The following is a 21,383-nucleotide window of genomic DNA, read 5'->3' on the forward strand; positions in this document are numbered from 1 at the left end:
ATTGATTTTATGTAAAAGAATGCATTGTGAAAAATTGTATAATTTTTAGAGCTTAAATCTGAAATAATTTTCATCATCATTTCTAAAATATTTATATTTGAATTTTCTTTTTAAGTAGTTGAATTTGTTTTACTCTAATGAAAATTTATATATATTAAAAAAAAGACAGAACTTGAAAAATATTGATTTTTATGTTGCAATATGATGTATTTTTAAAAATAAATAAAATAAAACAAAGAAAAATCGGAATCAATTATTTGCAACAAGTACTTGCGAAACAAAAACAAAGCTAAATATTTTAAATCACAATTAATTTTATACAGTTTAGTCTATCAAATCTTTACTCATGTATTACTTCTCCATTCCTAATCCACAAATCGAATTCTAAAATTTATTTTACTTATAAAATATTAGCCGAAACAATTTTCATCATACATCCTTAACGAACTAACAGTTTAAACACGTCCATGTCAATTTCTAGATTCAATGACTTAAATTCATTATCTCAAATACTCGCTCGTCATGGAAATCCACCTACTATTCCAAACAAGACTGAACATGTTACGAAATCTCTCACTGTTTACTCACAGTCGCTGCATACATTTCTCATAACATTACGATGACACCATTGCCAGCGGTAAACTTGGAATAATATGAGTAGTTTGATACATATTCAACCACCCCACACCCTGCAACACCGTCCATTGTAAATTTTCCGGACCCCCGATACGTGTACTTGAACGGGTAGATGTAAACTCAAAATCAACAGTACGGAAAAGCCTTGCACTGACAAATTTGGTCGTGGTGTCTGTGTGCTTTGTGTACGATGAAACACCTGAGCCTTTCCGGCGACAGGAGGAGTTTGACGGCCGAATTCTGCCCGCCCGATTGCGTGATTTTGATAAGTGGAATGTAAAAGATGATTGAATGTAAATATTGTTATGATATTTAAGAGGGTTTGGGAATATTTCGTTGGGTGCTTTTTAGTGCCTTAAAATATGGTAGATTTATTAAAATCGTAAATTTCTATATTAATCTAGTTATTTACATGCTATTTAAAAACATTTGTTATAATTATTTGAAATATATATTTAATAAAAAACTTGTTCATGAGTTTAATAGTATTATTAAATTTAACCTTTAGCGAACTAATACATTGCTAAATATTCTGAACTACGTTGCACCAAAAATTGGTATTCATTTTCTGACTGCATAAAGGGGAGCTCAATTTTATCATATTTTGGTATTTTCACTAGCTCCAAACATCAGTAAAAGGTTTTTTTTTTTTGAAGAAACAAAACACCCATTTTAATTTTTTCTTTCCTTTTTTTTTTTTTTTTTTTTTTTTAAAGCAGAGGAAGGTTGCTAGGTATTTTTAAAGAGCTCAAATGCAGTGCAAGGTTAATATTTAGATTATTTATGACATAGATTATTTTATGACATACTTCGAACTATTTTATACCACCAATCAATATTTAAAAGGTCAGCAGAAAAGAAATTAACTTTAATGAATGCAAATAAAACATTTACTTGAAACAACATACATTAGTCGTCCCAATTCACCGAGACCGAGTTGTAAAGAAAACATGGTGTCGTAAACAAACATCGTTAAGTTTACAGTCATCGTCAAAGTTGTGTGTCTTTTACCAAATTATGGTGCAGTTAGTTGCACCATGGAAGTATTTTTCTATCATACTTCACAATTTATGGTGTAACTAAAATAAAATGATCTTTCATTTAATTAAACTTTGGGATAGGGAGAAACTTTGCATCAAATACTGGTATAAGATTTCCCGAGTTTTTCTTAGAGTGTACCACCATGTAAGCGGCATGGTTTTTTTTACTTACCACACGTTCCTAACCAATACCACGTAAATGCTGACTAAAATAAATTTTTTTTTATTATACTTATTTTTGTTATATTTTAAATCCATATATTTGTAACTTATTATCTTAAATAATTATTATAATTATACCTGGTAGGAAATAAAACAGAAATACTTTCGGTCCATTAATGCCTACAATGATTTCATCAGCACTTTTAAGTTGGAGCTTGACATTCTATTCCATATTGTAAAGTAATGGGAAATAAAATATATCTGGTCTTAGGATAAGTATGAGCATCTTATAGAGTTATTATGTACGAAATGTTGATCAAAACTTATCAATTACACGGAGAAATAAAATTCTGTTTTCAAAATTATAGCTCTTATTACCACAGTATTTAGTTAAATCAAAACTAAACCGAAAATTTAAGCGAACGAAATGGTTTCTATACCATGCTTTAAGGTATCATGATAAAATTACAAGATTTTATCCCATTTTATAAAACCATATTTTATTTTCAACTTTTCCAAAATCATTAATAAAGCCCTTCAGAAAAACTTATCGGTGTTGGCATAGAGCCATAAACATGGTAAAGTTAACCATATTCTGCCAGTTTTATCCATACTTTTTTCCCTCAGTTTATGCAAGAAAGATTAAAATCTTACATTTTATTAAATTTTAATTAAAAAAAATTGCCAAATCTTTTAAGCAAATTACAAAAGAAATTACCACTTTATGATTACTGATTATAATTACATTATTTGAATAATTGCTTAATAAAGGTTTAACAATAGTTACATTTATTATTCCATTAACTACACTTTTAAGCAAGAAATACTTTTATAGGACTGCATTGAAATTGCTATGTTTAAAATTGTAAGTTAATTCCATTTCTTTTACTAGTAACCGCAAAAATTATGTTCTGATAAAATTTATTGATGATCAAAGAAAAAAAAAATTGGGAAAGTTATTATAATATTTACCATCATAATTTTAATATTTTTTTCTTAATATTATGTCTAATTTAAAATTAAAACAAGTTACAACTCTTATCCAATATATTATAGCTTACAATATAACTTAGTGACTATCGAAAACTTCATAAATTTTCCAATTACTATTTTCCTAAACGTAAAAAATACATAGAAAAAACAGCAACTTTCCATCCACAGCGTATCCAAAATAGAATGATATGCACAATTTTTTTTTTTGTTCATTGCCTTAAATTTTTTAATGTGCTTTAATACCAGACATATTGGCTGGAATGAATCTCATGCTAGAATTATAAATGTAAGATAATTTGAAAACAATACAAAAGAGTGAATATTTTAAACTCCTCTTTTCATAGTAACAAAGTTTTATTGAATCAAAAAGTTGGTCATATTTATTTTAAAAATAATGAATGTGTCAAATGTCTTTGGCTTTTCTGACACATTTGTGTTCAATAATCGTAATTGTCGCTAGATTTGAAAATAAAGCATCTAACATCCTTCTTTATGAATAACATACTCGTGTACTTATTTTGCATCAGACATAAAATTTTTTGTACACAAAAAAATAGAAAAAGAAACAATTGTTGTAACCTAAATTTTTAAGTGAAGGGGGGAAATTATAACAATAATTGTAAATAAATTAATCAAGTAAAACAAAATTGATTTTCATTGATTGTCCCAATCTGAAACAGTACCTAATGACAATGATAAATATATCTGAGGTAGTTTCATACATAATTGAGACTCGTACACTGTAACAAATTCCGGATCAAACTGTGGTAAAAAGTACCGGCATGGCCGGTATATTTTATCGCAGGGTGTCTGTATATTTTATTCATTTTTACAGTGAAATTTTACAAAACAAAAAATCTGATGTATCGTAATTTTTATATAGTAGTATTTACTGTAAAATTCCTGAATCACTATAATCCCAGAATCACGGTAAAATGGATGGATTTACATTGAAATGGATTTAACGAATGATGCAGTCAGGGTGCCAGTATTTTACTGTAACTTGATCCAGAATTTTTTTAAATGTACCTTCAGTTTAGTTAAATAAAAATTATAATTTTAATATAATAAAATCGTCATTTTATTGATATTGTATCAATAATCGGCATAAAATTTTTGAACTAACCCAAAAACAGTAAAACGAATCTAATAAATGTGCTGTTCCATGCATATTTAACAAGTCTACACTGTAAAATATTCCAAATTAAATTACAGTAAAAAATACAGGCACTGAGGGCGTCCAGTACTTTTTACCGTAACATCCATTTTTATCGGAACATGTTACAGAACAAAAAAAATCTGATATATTATAATTTTTATTGCAATAATTACCGTGAAATCACTTATTAAATAAATATTATTGTAATAATGACGGTATAATATTTTACGGTAAAAGTGGATTTTGCTGCAAAATCGATTTTAAGGATGATGCACTTAAAGTGCCGGTATTTTACGTGGAAATTCGATACTTAATTTTTTTACAGTGTATAAGTTTTTGTCTATATGTATATTTAAAAGCAAATATTATTCATTGCACTGTACCAAAACTGCAAAGTAAAATTTACACCTTATTCTTCATAGTCATAAGTTATACGGTTAATTTTAGTCAACTACTTCTACTCCTATCGTTCAGAAAATGTGCTAAAAATGGATTTTACACTAAAAATGGATTTTACAATAAAATAAATTTTAAGGATGATGCACTTAAAGTGCCAGTATTTTATATCGAAATTTGATACTTAATTTTTTACAGTGTGGAAATTTTTGTCTATATGTATATTTAAAAACAATTATTATACATTATACTATATCAAAACTACAAAATAAAATGTTCATCTTATTCTGCATAGTCATAAGTTATACGGCTAATTTTAGTCAACTACGTATACTCCTATCCTAAAGAAAAAGCGTTAAAAATGGATTTTACAATAAAATAGATTTTAAGGATGATGCACTTAAAGTGCCAGTATTCTACATCGAAATTTGATACTCAATTTTTTACAGTGTATAAATTTTTGTCTATATGTATATAATATTTATATACATATAGTAGTATACGAAGTATAATATTTAGAAACAAATATTATACTTCGCACTATACTAAAACTTCAAAATAAAATTTTCATCTTATTCTTCATAGTCATAAGTTATACGGTTAATTTCAGTCAACTGCTTATACTTCTATCCTAAAGAAAAAGCGCTGAAGTTTCCATTCTGGTCATCCAATAGCTTTTAATCCTTATAACCCATGTTTTACTTCGAAAATGGAAAGTGTACACATTGTCATTCACTGTGAAAACTTTGCCTGATGTTCGAAAACCGTGTATTCATTCAGCAGTATCTCCCTTTTATAAGGTTTGCCCCGACCTCTGTGGGCCGCTTTTGAGAGCCAGTATATGTACCTTCTCCCATATACTGACAGGACAGGGGGGAATAGAAGTTCTGAGTATATATCTTTGCAAAAGGGACGACGGCAATTTAATTACTTGCTTTTCAGCGTTTGCAAATTTGAGCTAAAGACAAATTCGATTTGTGTGTGCTCGTCCTCCTGATGTAGACGGTTTGTAGCGATATATATTATGAGGAGGAGGGAGAGAAAGGGAGTCCGATTTAAAAGAGGGTTAAGGAGGGTATAATGAGGTTGTGACGCAAAGAGTGACCCGGGTAGGAATGGTGACACGGGAGTTTACACTGTGTCATCTTGACAAGTACATTTTTTTTATTAAAGGGAGGGGTTCAATCAAGATTATTTTTTATTTCGTAACCAGTAGTGGTAATAATAATGGCTACAGGAGCAAGTTTAGAAATGCAAACTGCGAAAGGTATTTTACATACCACAATTGAAAATAGTTTACTTGAATCATAAGCTTTGTATCACTGATAATGATTTAGTTTAATTGATAATGATTTTGTATGATTAATAGTTTTTACACTATTATGAATATGTTTAATGGCATTCGACAAATTTAAATTTAATTCTCAAATCAGATTATATTTATAAGATAATCTACCCAAAATGAATTTAAAAATCTGTCATGGAATATTTAAGAAAGCTTTGACGAAATTCTATTCTAACTATTTAATTTAATTTTTGATTTCAGATATGGGTAGGTTTTTAAATACTTACGTTATTTTAATTCCTATCTTATGTCTGTGACTTTACCTTTAATTTTAGTTGTTTCTTGATGATGTTTTCTAATAAAAAAATTTAGTTTTTTAAATGTAAAATTTGATGTTTTTTTCAAACCGGTTTCGCTTAAGGAAGATTTAAAAAAAAAAAAAAAAAAAAAACAGGATTGAAAAAGAGATTTCAAGATGCAAGAGCCTACAGTACAACGAGGAGAAAAAGTATTGTTATCAGAATTATTAACAGAAAATTTACTGACTATGGTAAAATTTGCCTTGTTTTGGGCTCTATGAGAACACCAAGGATTTTGGTACAATTAACCATAAAATATAGTTTTATAATATGGGGTAGATTTTGGTAAATGTTATGTAAATTAAATAATTTTATCATAATATCTTAAAGCATGGAATGAAAACCATTTATTCGGTTAAATTTACTTTTTATTTTTGTATTTTTTTAAACAAATGTGTGGTAATTAGAATTATTTTGAAAACAAGAATTTCCTTTTAATCGTTACCCTATGAACATGAAAACTATGAAAACTGAATGCTTTAAATACCGCAAAATTTCATTTTATGAACTAAAATTACGTTTTTTTTTTCTTTCAGAAACGTCAGTATTATACAGTACGGTAATTTTACAAGAATTTTTTTCTACTTGTATAAAAAAATATTTGAACCTATAGTGCAATAAATATTTCAGTTTGTATTGCTAATTTGCACTTTTATAATATATAGTCTATATAAATAATCTATATGAAATATTTGTGGTTTTAGGGTATGATCGCAGATTACTATTTAAAATTTTACATTTGAACATTTTACATTTAAAATATTAAACATTTCAAATACTTAAATATTTATACATTTTAAATACTTAAATACTTATAAACTTTAAAATTTTACATTTAAAATAATAAAAAAAACGTCTTTGCACTGATCAATGAATATTTAAAATTGTCTGTTTTTCGATATAATTAACTCACTTTGTGCTACAATTGCGCAAGTAAAGTAGTTTAGATATGAATTTAAACGTTATTCCAAATTACAATTTTTAAAAGCAAACATAATTTTTGAAAATAGTATTAAAATTTATTGTTCTCATCTTTCTTCGGCTTTTTCATAATTTTAAAAACTGTTCGTTTAATTGATTTAGATTTTAATACCTTTATAATAATCTTATCTGTTACAATACCGTAATAATAATCTAATGAATACTTAGATACATTTTACGCATTTGTTCAATTTTTAAAATAAGAACATAAACATGAGCGTATTGTTTTGATATTGATACGTTTTTTTTCCAAGGATTCTCATCATTTCGTTGTTTAGTAAGCTCTAAATGATATTTTGGTAATTGGTTCAATGAATAAAAATTTACATTAAAAATAATAATTCTGCTTCATTAATTCAACAGATTATCTCCGTTTCTGTCCATAATATATTGAATTTAAGTAGTTCTGTAATCAAACATAAATTAAAAACCTATCAAAAGATGAGGTACATTTTTTGTCACTTTCTGAATTAAATTTCATACTTCGTTCACCTGATTTCATTATTTGTGATTCATTAAACTTAAATTTCAGTTAGCTGAATTAATATATTAATCAGCTTGTTAACTGATTAGAATAAATATTCGCCGAAGGTCAAGTACTGATATGACTTAAAAAAGGATTAACTCATTTATACCACACCCCAATTTAAAATAAAAATCTTGTCAGAACACTTCTTTTTTCTTTGCTTCAAAAAGTTGGATAATTCAAATTCAGGGAATAGTTCAAATTTAACATTAAAACCTAAAGAGATTGAGATGGGCTATGAGGTAAACTTACGTAAAAAATTAAAATATTCTTAGTTTCAAATTCAGGCAAAAAAAAAAAAAAAAAAAAGATGAGTGACAAGGAAAATTTCTTAAAAATTTTATATTTAAAAAAAAAAGTTAACTTTTCAAAGGTAAAAAATTGGATACAATTTTCTGTAACGAGCTTTAAAATTTTATACAATGAATTAAAACATTCATTTCATTTTATGCAAGGTGGCATCTTTCATTTGAGTTCAATCTTAAAATTCTTAATCTAAATACAAATCATAATGTACATGTAATGGAATTCACTTGTCAGCAAAATATTCGGTAACAGATTCAATCTTATAACAATTGTAAACATTTCTTAGACTCTTTAAGGGGAGCTCCAGGAAAAAAAGTCCCCAACAATTGCCCTTTACATGTCTATATCACAGAGACACCCCTTGGAGAAAAGTAAATAACATTGAGAGTATTAAAGCGATCAGCAAACATGATGGCAAATCAAGATTCAGCCTTGAAAATGTCAAATCTGGCGCCAACCGACCGAGTGAAACCTTCCACAAACAGATTTCTAAAATGAAATGTCTGAGGTATGGCATTTGCAATAGAAATAAGGAACAGCAGAAATACACAGAACAGTCGGATTGAAAAATAGAAAAGGAAGAAAAAAGTGTAATATTTGTCAGAGTACTGATAACAAGAAATAAGTTTGACTTTCTCAATTCTTTAATATTTTTAATTAAAATGTAAAAGATTCCAATATTTAACTACTTGATCTTCTCTGATATTTAACTTTTAATGAATACTTAATTATTTATTTTTAGTTTTTATTATCTGTTTTTAAGGATGATTTTAACTATGAATCAAAAACACACAGGAATAACATTATATTAACCCATTTTAGACCAGAATAAATTTTGAAAATTAATTTGGAAAATTTTGCAATTTTGGAAAATTAATTCTAAACAATTAAATAACATGTTCTTAGAAATAAGGAGGAAAATAGAAGAAAGAATTTTAGAAAGAATTCTTAGAAATTTTACGTATCTTGGAAGTATAATTAACAGGAAAGCAGGAACTGATGAGGATATACTAAATAGATTAAACAAAGCCCGAAGTCGTTGTGCTATTCTCAATAAATTCTGGAAAAACAAAAGCATAACAAATTCAACAAAAATTAGAATTTTCAATGCTAAAAATCTGTCCTACTATATGGATCTGAGACATGACACTAGAATAAAAATGGCATGAAATATTATCAAGTATTTATTAATAACTGTTTAAGAAGAATCTTACGTATAAAATTTGTAATACAGAAATCCTTAGAAAAGCAAAACAGAAATCGATTGATCTGGAAATTAAAAAACGTAAATGGAAATGAGTTGGTCATGTTCTACGTAAATCTGAAAAATTCAAAGTAAAACAAGTTTTTGATTGGAATCCTCAAGGTAATAGAAAAAGAGGGAAACCTAAAAAATACTTGGTGCAGGACGATTGTAAGCGAATTGAAAACAATAGGAAAGCCATGGTCAGAGGCAAAATATGTGCCACAAATAGAGTGAGATAGAAAGCCATGATAGAAGCCCTATGCTCCAATTCGGAGTGAAAAAGAACATGCATGTTTAATCCATTTTAGGTCAAGCACAGAAATTTGATGAAATGTGGTATTATTGGTATTATTTTATTTGAAATATGCTTAAATTATGTTCATTAAGGCCTAAAAATATTTCATGCTTGGTAAATAATATTTTATTTCAGAAATAAAAAGGTGCGTAAGGGCACCATCGGCTAAATTAATGGGCAAACCATTTAGTTGAACAGTAGTTTGTTTATGAAATTTGTTTTATTTTTATTTTACATGCAAAACTTGCAATTTTAATCCATCATGGAAACCTATGATTCATCTCAATTGGAAAATTTCAACATTTTCAAAGTCGAATTTGTCAATTACTGTTTCAAGTTAAGAAGCTAGAATAGTTTAAAAATTTCGTAACTTAAAGTGTTTACTCCAATCGAATGACTAATATTTCACAAATGTCTTCTAAACACTTAACAAGAACAGAAAAATAAAATTAGTGAAAAATATAAATCATTTTGTTAATGAAAACTGCTTATTAAAAGGTAGCCTTTACGCACCTTTGACCAATGATGAGCTAGTTATTTAAGTTGCATTCTGAAATTATTTTAGGAAATGTAGTTACTATGTAGTAAAACTTTTTGCGAGATTTCTAAAAATAAAGATAAGTGACAATGAGAATAATTTTTCAATTATTCCCATAACCACCAATTTTTAAGTTTTAATATGGTTTTTTTCACATTTTTTTCCCCAGCAGGTTTTTTTTTCTTTTTAATTTTACAGCAGTTTTTATGATATTTAATATAAATACAAATTATTCTTGAAATAAACTATTGTTTCAATGCACATACTAAACTGATAAAGAATATTAAAAATCGGTATTAAAATTGCATTATTTTTGATTATTTACCACGATAACAATTAATATGTATTTGTTTTATGTTTTCTAAAAACAGTAACAATTTTAAATGCAACTATGACTAAAGAGAACACATATTTTAATAAATGAATTAACTTTACAGTCTTAATATTGTTCTCTATCACTTAAAAAAAAATAAGTGACCTTTTATGATTTCCAATATGTTGAAAATTCACTAGAATTTTCAGAAATTTATAGCAATTATTAATGCATTAATAATTTATTTCTAATGAAAAGTAACGAATTTCATTTTAAAGTAATATTTAGTAATCATTTTATAAAATCAAGATTTTTACGTAAAAATAAATAGAACAGAAAGAGCCAGTTAAATATTATGCAAGCCTCTGTTTGGTGATTTTTTCAACTTACTCTTTAATTTTAAACTAATAAAGAAACAACGAACTCACTTAAATGCTTACGCAAAATTTCGAATTTTATCGCTACTAATTTAATTTTTTAAAATTGTTATAATTTGGATAAAGTACAAATGAAAATCAAGGTCCATAGTGATTTTTTTTAAGATTTATAAATTTCTGAATTATTATTGTAAGACAACCTAGCATTTAATACAGTATTTTAAATTTAATTTTCCAATTAAAACTATTAGATTTCAACAATATTGAAACAAAATATGAATAAGAGTTAGCTATCTTCAATCCTTCACCTCTGCGTTTTTCATAGGGAAATATAAAACTCTTATGGTATAATTTTATTATTAATTGTCTCCTCATTTTTTTAATGTTATTTTTAATATACATATATTTATATATAATAATATTTGAAGTCATTTTTGCAAATTATATGAAGTTTTCAATAATTTAGGTAACTAAGTCTCTTACAAAAGCTGCCCTAAAATCCACCTTCAAAATGTCAGCAAAAATAAGAAAATTTAAAAACGTCTCCCTTTTAAGCATTTAAGAATTTTAAGTTTGAAATCGACAGCAAATTCGTCAATACAACAAATGAAAGAAAGTTATATAAATCAGAAATTTCATTACAAATGTCCTAACATATTAGAGAAATCTTATAAATAAATTTAGCTGTTTAGATGGTCTAAGAAAATTCTTTTGTATCGATTTCGATCCACAGATTTATTTTAATTCATTTTTCTAGTCTTATACTCTGTATTCTTCGCATTGACTAGTAATGTATTTTACTGACGTGATTCACGGGTTCTTATATTTGTTTTTCATTTTATTTAACAAAATGGCATTATAAAAAATAAGAACATATTCAAAAATTGAGATCATTAAAAGAATAAATTAAGGTGATTGCATATTTAATAGGAAAAAAAGGAAGAACTACAGTTATAATTGATGCAGTTCAATTTTTGGAACTAAAATTGATGAAAATTAAATAACTGAAAGCCGTAACTATGACAAACTATTTAATTTTGTTTAGGTGTATCTAAGTTTTTGTTCCAAGCCTAAAATTTCCGTTTTCGCCCAAAAATATTTTGTATGTCTGTGACATGTTTGTGAAAGTGAATAATTATCAAAGGTGAATGCATAAAAATAATTTTATTCATATTTATAAAGAAACCCGAGTAAAATTATTTCTGATTGTTCCTTTGGCGGGAAATTATCCTCTTTCTCACTTATACGACATTATACAACGCAACTGAATAAATTTAAATTTAACTTTTTAAAAGTGTTTTTGTTACATTCTTATGCTGCCTAATTGTCCAAAAAAAAATTATTTTTCTTATTATCTAGGCTAGTGCAAGATAAAACTTATTTGTATGTTTTTATTTTCTTAGAAAGAAGGAAATATTATTAAAAAAAAAAAAAGACAATAAAAAAGACTATGTGTGACTCCAATGATTCCATAATATCAGAATGCATGTTTGCTAAATTTTAAAGTTGCAAGTTTATATCAGTGAGTTAATATTTTGTATCTATTCTTACTGTTCTTTTGTTTTTAACAAATTTCTCTGTCTTCTTTCTCTCTCTCGAAGCATTCCATAAAGAATTTTTTTTCTTCTTAAATTTAGAATACAATATGAAAATTTTTTTCTTCTCGAAATTGAGCAAAAATGCATCAAAATAGCTCCGAAACAATTAGTAGTCTAATTTAAAAACATCATGTACTCATTATTGAGTACAGTGATATGCTCAAAACAGTACTTACTCATTTTTGAAAAAAATGCATAGTCTCAAAAATGAAACATCATAAACTCATTTTGAATCATTCGTTGTTTAAACGAGAGTGAGTATAGTCCCAAAAATGAATGTATTCTGTTTTGAACACGTCACTATACTCAATAATAAGTACATGGGGTTCAAATTCGATTTTATTTTGAATTGGTTCTGAACTATCGGTCACATTTTTGCTCAATTTTGAGAAACCTTTTTTACAGTGCATTTATTCCATAAATTTGTGCAATTATATAAATAAGAATATATTTACCCTTCTGTATACACATTTATAAAAATTGAAAAATTGAGCTGCAAGAAATATACTACTACTAATAATAATAATAAAACAGAAATTATAAATTATTTACACGTTTTATACCGTATTCATAAGTTTTTTTCTTTCAGTTTTGCGTGGTGAAGAAATCTGTTATAATTATGCCTTAAGAAAGGCTTAGCAGTGACATATTCTTGAGCTGAAATTTTTAAACATAGGCGATTGAAACTTGAAACTCGACGGTAGTTAGTTGCTAAACATAATATTGTTCTCAGTGAACACTATTTACAATGAAGTAAAGCATTGCCTGTGGCAGCCTGTTTATGGTTTAGAGATCAGGGAGTTTGATTTAAACGGGAATGGATTTCTTCGCTTTTTCGCCATTAAAAGTAAAAAGCCACCATGAAATCCAATTTAAATCAAAAGTTTCCTTGTCTTCTGAGTCCCATTCGAAATTTTAAGGAAATAGAGGGGAATGTTAAATGCTCTTATAGTAAAGATTATCAGTTCAACGCTCGTGGCTTATGAGAACAAAACAACTTTAAACGATCCATAATTATAACATTTTTATTTACAACCCATTTGGGGTCGTTTAAATATTCCGTGAGTTCCTGACGGGTAGGTGGAAGGTTATCATTTGCTTATTTTTGCTGACAAGGGGAGCGCAGAGTCATAAAAAAAAACAAAAAATCTTACATAGGACATTATATTTGTTTCATTTTCAAAATTTTTTTAAAATGCTTAAAAAAATTTTTTTTTTAAGTTGGCAAGAAATAACAATAGTAATTACTTCAAATTTTGGATAAAAATCGAGGAAAGAAAGAGTTGGAAAATATTTCTTCGGAAAATTTCAGAGTAACTTTAACCACATAAGAAAAAAAAAATATGAAAAGTAAAGTTGGTTTTTTTCAAAAGTACATTATTTATTTGAATTTTAAAATTGGATGGCTGTAATAAAAAAAAGAAAGAAATTAAAGCTAAAAATGAGGAGGAGAGGATACTGCGAATTTCTTATGCAAGCATGAATGGGATTTGTGATTTGCTTTTGGTGACACATCCACAATTAACGAAAATATGTTTCCATCATATTTTAACGATCCCTTTGTATAGAAATGGCTCTTTTCTGTTTCTTTAATTTATATTTTATAATAAGGAATATATAATACTTCGATTACATCTATTCATTTCACTCTTTATATAATTTTTTCATCATAATCCACCAACTATAGCATTGCAGAGTACAATAAGTATGGAAATTCTAAAACTCGAAGCTGAAAAGAGCATAGAAATATAATATCCGTTTATACAGGAAAAAATAGCAAGTAAATTCAATGAATATCTTTCCCCCTTCTCCTCCTCTTGATTCCTAAAGTACTTTTGAATTGACACTTAGGGCATCTATTAGGCAGGCCCGTTCTTCTACGAACCATTAAGGTTGTCACAGTCAACAACACTGAAGGTGTGATGGTGCAGCAAACGTGAGGGAGGGGCCGACTGTTCGGAATTCACCCCTCGTTTTCCCTCCCCCTTCTCTGGCACATAACACTTGCCAAAGAAGGCACCCGCCGAGATTGACAAGCAGTGGTACGAAATTTGACAGGTTCGCACTAAGAGCTTCAAGCTGTAAAATGGCATTCCCGTACCAAATTATAGGTCTTAAAGCATCAGCATGTTCTGTCTTCTTGTCTTGCTTATTCACTGGTCAAGATACTGGCAATGGCTTCTGTGGTTCTTGGAACTTCTTCACACACTCCCAACTTTTATTTTATTTTATTTTATTTGCTTACTCTTTTCTCTAAGTATTGCTATATTTTACGCTTGGTTGCTATTTGTCAGGACATTTCTTTACAACAACCAATAGAATAGAGTTGAGCTTTGATCGACAAATTACTGGGGAGCATTATGATGAGTTTTTCCTTTTCTTTTCTGGCTTTTCTGATTTTTATTATATCGTGCTTAGCGCCTTGTAGTCTGGGTTTATTCCTGTCAGGCGTATACAAGTTGGTTTAAGTCAGTATTTTCCAGGCTGCTGACTTTGCTGAAAGAAAATGTAGGAATTGGCGAAAGTGAGGACAGATTTTAAACACATAAACAGTGTATGCTTTGGTTGTATTAAAAAATAATAACTTTCATATCTTGATAACATAACTTGTTACAAACTAATACTGGAATAAGATTAGTTTTAAACTTTTAGGAAGCAAATATTATACGAATCAGTTGTAATTTTCAAAATATTTTTGTAAGTAATATTGGAAGGCCAAAAAAAGTTTAAATTTTTGTTTTAAAAATGCGGAATGAGGAAACTCTCACTACTTCGTAACATACTACTAAAATACAAACTGGGTTAGCAAAATTTCAAATTATAATTACAGTTAAACTTTGAGTTAAACTTGAGTTTTTGAGAACAAAAAAGCAGGAGATAATTTTATTTTTGTTAAATATATAAAAAATTGTAGGGTACAGCACTTTCTGGAGACACTAGGTAATTTTTGATGGTGCTGGAAGAATGATAGAATGCATACAATTTATTTTAATAAAGGTTTGACAAAAATTAAAGCATTTCTTCTCTTTAGTTTAATTTAAACTATATATTTTTTATTTTCTATTTATTTATTCTTTCTTTCTTTTTATTTTGGTGATCGTAAGGTTATTTAGATCGTAAAGTTGTCAATAAACTCTGATGCACAATGATATGAAAATAAATTCTGCTTATTAAAACTTTAGTGCCTTTATTAGAAAACAATTAAAACTTTATTGCCTTCCTGCATGGAGCACAAATTAAAACTTAAGCAGTCGAGATAGTCAAACTGAAAAAAAAAATGGTTCCCGATAGAATAGCCTTTGTTTGTATTATGGAGATAAACTCTGCATGTAGTGGCCAGAAAAAATTGAAACTTGTAGCACAGAATTCGAGTTAAAAGTTGAGTACCGCTCAAGAAAAAAAAAAGTTGAAATTTTCATTAACGATAAATTCCCTTTAGCCCGGTAATATCGTGATAAATTCTGCTTGTAATGATCAGGACATTATTAAAACTTGTATTGTCACTTACCACAAAGTCCTAGTTAAACTTTAATCGGCAAGATTGGTCCAAATTTTTTTTGCAATATTCCTTTTTCACAAACGAAGAAGCAAGTTAATAAACACGTATAAAAGTACAAATAGTTTACATTTAATTTGCTTAAAAAACCCTTAAAAGCTAATGTGTTTAAAGGATACCTTTCGATACTAAACCAGCCAAACGTTAGAGGCATCGCAAAAGAAAATATTACCTTATACAGCAGTACTTTTATTATTAGAACTTTTGCATAATGATTAGTAGAGCTAAATGTTTAGGAAGATTAAGATAAATTGTCTAGATGCTAAACTTGTAAGACGTTCAAGGCAAGGCATCCTAATAGAAAAATGTTACTTTAGACAGCAGTACTTTTACTATTAGAACATTTACATAATGATTAGTATAGAGCAAATTTTTTTAGGAAGTAAGAGATGAACTGTTGAGATACTAAACTCATGAAATGTTCGAGACTTGCCAATGAAAATATTACCTTAGACAACAATGCTTTTACTATTAAAAATTTTATATAATGATTTGCAGAATTAAATGATAAGGAAGTGAGAGATAAATTGTTTAGATACTAAACAATTGAAAATATTACCTTAGACAACAGTACTTTTACTATTAAGCATTTTGCATATTGATTAGAAGAGCTAAATGTTTAGCAAATGAGAAATAAATTGTTTCGATACTAAGCTCATAAAACATTCGATCGAGACATATCAGTAAAGAAATTTTATCTTAGACAACAGATTAGAACATTTATTATTAGAACATTTTCATAATGAGTAGCAAACTTATAATTTAGGAAATGTGTGATAAAGTGTATAGAACCAAACTCGTAAAACGTTGGAGACTTCTCAATAGAAAATGTCATCCTAGACAACAGTACTTAATTATTAGAAACTTTCAATAATTAGTAGAGTCAAAACCTAATTAAGTGAGAGATAAAAGTGTCCAGAATGTCAGCACATTTTTCAGTTTCTGGCGAAGTATGTAAGTCTTGTTTGTTTCTAACAAAAATATATATATATTTTTTTTTAATAAAAAAAAAACTGTCCTTCAGCATTTAAATCTCATTATTGTCCTTATTTCATCTTTTATTTGCTGCATTACTTCCCTTTAGTCTTTAAAAATGGCAAATGTCAAACGATATTTTATGAAGTAAAAGCAAAAAAATCCGAACTCAACAGTACCACAAATACATACATGATTCATGTTAAGAAGCAGATTAATTCCTTTACATATGTTTTTAAATTTGAAAAATTTCTCTATTTTCCTTCTTTTACTCGAACAAATTCTTTTTTTAGTTACAACTAGATCATAAGCATCCCTAGCTTTTTAAAAGAGTTCTCCAACAATTTAAAACCCCTCTATAAAATCCTCCATATGTCTCATGGGGAAGATAAAGGCGAGTAACCATCTTTTAAGTAAATTAACCCATCTAAAAATCTAGGAACTAGCTCAGGAAGAAAAAAAAAATTTTGTCTGGAAAAATCGGTACAAAAGTACTTAATAAATTCAATCCTCTTAACTTGGGGGGAAAGTAAAAACGTAAACAGTAGCTGGAATTGAGCGTATTAAAAAATCATTTTGAACAATATAAGCTGCGCATGGCGACGTTCTTTTAACAACAACATAATAAATTGAATTGGCGAACAAGGAAGAAGTAATAATAAAACTAATGGGTATTAATATTTTAGGGATGGTTTGTTTTAAATGCTAATGCTCTTTGGCATTAGCGTAATACGCGCCAAATGGTGGAGCAGAGCATGAGCGCGCATCTAAAATCCATTTGGATTTTCAGCGGTTGCGACGTTGGGAAGAGGTGTAGGAGGATGTAGAGCGCGAAAGAGGATTTAGGGATCATTCGCTCTCTGTATTGGGGGATCAGGTAGAGAATGGGGAGAGGGGGGAGAAAGCTTCTCGTCTGACTTTCGCTGTGGATAGGTCAGAAGGTCATTAATGGAGTTGCGCGATTTCGTTGGGCTATTAGCAAGAGACGTTGGGCTCAGGTAAACGGCAGGTATTTTTGTTAGAGGATTGAGATCGCATGTGTTTCAGGGGTTGATTGAAAATCTATTGAATCTGGAAGTTTCATTTGATCAGAGATTTATATAAGAAATTAAGTTTCGTATTTAATTTTTAACTACAAATGTAATAAAAACAAAACTATATGTATGTGACATTTTATAATATTACTAAATAGAAATGAAATAAAATAAAATAAAATGGAATAAAATAAATTAAAATAAAATAAAATTTAAAAAAATTAAAAAAAAATAATAATAAAATAAAATAAAATAAAATGTTTATTAACCGAATTTTTCTAGTGGTCCTGAAAGAGTAAATAATTTTGTTTTTTTTCACGCAAAAAAATGGTAAACAAAGGCGTATCATTTTCAAAAGACATAATGGAAATTTTCATCCGAAGCTAAGCAGCAGCTGTAATTTAAGTACTATAGTTAATAGGAAAGTTGTCAAAAATTGGCTGGATTCGAAGATTCTAGTAGCGTAACTAACATTATCATCATCCACGGAGCCATTCATCATCCATTATTGTAACTAACATTATCATCATCCACGGAGCTTCAGTTGATATATGTCAGTAGGTAAGTGTCCGATTTACGAGCTCACGTGATCCACTCTCGCACATTCGAAAACGAATTAATGAAAACATGGTAGTTAAATAATCCAGCCATATCATGACAAAAATTTAAAGGCTAAATTCGTATTATTTATAAAATTTTACAAATTAGTTTTGGACAAAAAAAACAATTATTAAAATTAGTTTAACAATTATTTATAATATTGGTTAATTTACAATTTATAATAATTGTAAGTAAAGTACGATTTCTAGATATTTTTCATCCTGTTCTAATTTTATTATTTGACTCCACTTAAAATACTTTTAATTACTTTTGACGCCCTTTTTTATTATTTTTAATGCGTTTAGAAAAAATAAAATAAAAATTCCATTTTAAAACATCCATTTCAGGCGTCTTATTCGAGATAATTTTTAAACAAATTTATTGCAGCATTTCAAATATCATTATAATTTTTATTATTTTGTTTTTATAAAAAATAACAATCTGCCGGTTTTCAGACTTTTGTAAGCAAATTACAAAAAATTAAACATTTATAATTTTACATTTATAATTAAGAAAAAAATTTCTGCAAAGGTGACGCTGCGATAAGACATAATAATATCTTTTTTTTTGCATCGTGTTGGAAAATTATCCAGTCTTAGTAGAGTAAGAAATTTTCATTTATTCATAGGTTATTTTATAATTAAAAATAGTAAACATTATGGTTAAATAATCGTACTTGTTTCTCATTGAATCTCACTTGCTTACTCATTTTTTAAAATGCTCAAATAATCTTGAAACTGTGGAATATTTTATCTTTTAGGGAAAACCTTTGATTTTTTTAAAAAAATATGATAATAATTGCATTTTTTTACACAATTTGTTTTTTAAAAAGAATTCTAATTTAACATAGTTCTAAATTGTGAGCAGCTTTGAATTTTTAACCACAAATTATCAGCAATCATAAAAATATGTATTTTTTTTATATCAATTTTTTTATATTGCCCGAGAAAACAGTTTGAAGAAAAAAATATTATTCCTCTGGGTTGTTTAAATCATTAAGAATAATTGAAGTTCAAATTTGAGGAGTACACCATATATAACGGCAATTGTAATTAGTTAACAATTAATATGCCCATATGAGTGTTACTTAAAACACATCTTTATGCAACGCAAATAAGTTTTATGCCTTTATGCAAAGCAAATAAATTTTCTTTCTTTTCTTTTCCTTTTTTCTATTTATTTTTTAACTGAGAATTGGGTGGGGGATTTGAGTTTTAAAATTTTTAGCACTTGAGGTTCTTGTTTCAGATGATGTGACAGAAACATGTATTTGTATTATAGATTATAACAGACTTTTGTCAATAACTCGTAAAATACAATCTATCATGAACTTCAATTTGTATGTTAATCGATTTTCTGTTCTTTTAAGATGTAAACCAATCAAAAATAAATGTTTCTTAAATGTTAAATAGATTAATTTTAAAAGATAGTTTCTTGAATCAGCTTTAACCTACGTGATAGCAATAGAATAGTAAGAAAAGTTGGTGATTTCTCTCAAATGAAAAACTCTAACCAGCAATACGAATATTAAACAACGCAATTAAATGTTATTTTAATTCAAATACAAAACTGGCATTAAAATATTGAAACCGTTATTCAAGCGTTTTTTTATTTGTCTGCACAGATATATTTTTGATAAATGGGATAGATATTTTAATGTATATTTTGATAAATATGTTTTTATATTTATGATAGATTTTGTTGATACATTTTTGTTTTGTTGATTTGATCATAGAACATACTTAATTTTCCAATTCTTAATTATCGTTTGTCTGTTACTACTGGCGATCGTAATACGGTTTCCTGAATGCTTAATTTGCATTGTTTAAAAATTTCTCATAAAGAATAGAAGCTATGAAATTACAAATAATAATATGCATACATTCCCCATCAAATTTCAAACACAAACGAAGTGTTTCATGTTTTACTTGTTATTCTTGCTGTCGCGGGAATGCCACTTTTAAGCTCCAATAGCAGAACCGCTCTCTCTCTTCGCAGCGAGCATTAATGGATTTCACAAAATCTCCCGTCCATTACTATTATTATTATTTCCTTTTTTTTTCTTTATTTTTTCGTTTTTCTTTCTTCATTCTATCGTTCTTTTCACTTCGCTTTTCTTTTCGTCTGCTTAAGCTTTACTCCATAATATTATGTTTGCAGACGACATTAGTTATATCCCTGTTTGTTTTCGAAACTCACTTTCTAGAGAGAGCACTTCCTCTCTGTTGACTTCAATTCTGATTGGATACTCTCTTAATAATAGCTCGTCAATCCGCGGGGTTTGATACGACGTATGTAAGCGGATCTCTTCCAGTGAATAGATCCCGGATGTTACATTCGAACATTGGATGGCGTCATTTGTGAATGTTTGCTCTTTTTATTCTTTCCACTTTTTACTTTTGTCTTTATTTTTATTACTGAGCTTGAGCTTCGTCGTTCTATAGAGAGATATGCTCAGCGATCCGTTGCCATATCTTCCAAAAAGAAGTAGCTGTGGCGCCACTGTTAAATCGTTTGCTTTTTGAATTACTGGTTAGAAATAAAAGGCCTGTTACATGTGTTTTAGAACAGAATCTATACTTTTTTTTTTTTCTTTAGTTCTACATTGAGCTGTCAAGAAAATACAGTAGTTTAGTTTTTACTCAAAAGGATGCTGTATTCTATCGATTATATTTTATTGTTTTTTATTTTAAAGGAGAGGGAATAAAACGCTGGATTTATGAATGATTGTAAGTATTTTGGTTCAAAAATTAGAGATACCCTTAGATTGGTTGTGGTTTATGTAGGTCACTAAAACTAAAATGTTTTATCAACCATGATGGTAGAGAGATTAGTTTCGGCAAAAGCCCAAACGTGGGAGAAAGTATTTTAGTTCACTCCACACATCAGTTCATCTTGGTGATCATGAGTCTTGTTCATTCTTAGGAATGATGATTTCTTTTTAAAGACCTCTGTTCTACCTCACTCTTTCATTCTGCATCATAATCTACTTTTTGCATTCTTCGGCT

The 21,383-nt window shown here is 28.0% G+C and overlaps 1 long non-coding RNA gene across 3 annotated transcripts in view; it reads left to right on the plus strand.

Annotated features, from left to right (window-relative positions):
- LOC139426321 (uncharacterized) overlaps positions 1–21,383 on the plus strand; it is a 69,942-nt gene that overhangs the window by 36,790 nt on the left and 11,769 nt on the right. The window contains exon 2 of one of the 3 annotated variants that reach the window (XR_011637562.2): positions 12,016–12,134. The exons of the other annotated variants lie outside the window; for them this stretch is intronic. This is a non-coding gene — a long non-coding RNA (uncharacterized LOC139426321). The remainder of the gene's footprint in view (positions 1–12,015; positions 12,135–21,383) is intronic. 3 annotated transcript variants of the gene reach the window in all.

Source organism: Parasteatoda tepidariorum, chromosome 10, assembly GCF_982258835.1.
Source record: "Parasteatoda tepidariorum strain Cologne lab strain chromosome 10, Ptep-v5.0, whole genome shotgun sequence".
In the NCBI taxonomy this organism is placed as follows: Eukaryota; Metazoa; Arthropoda; class Arachnida; order Araneae; family Theridiidae; genus Parasteatoda; species Parasteatoda tepidariorum.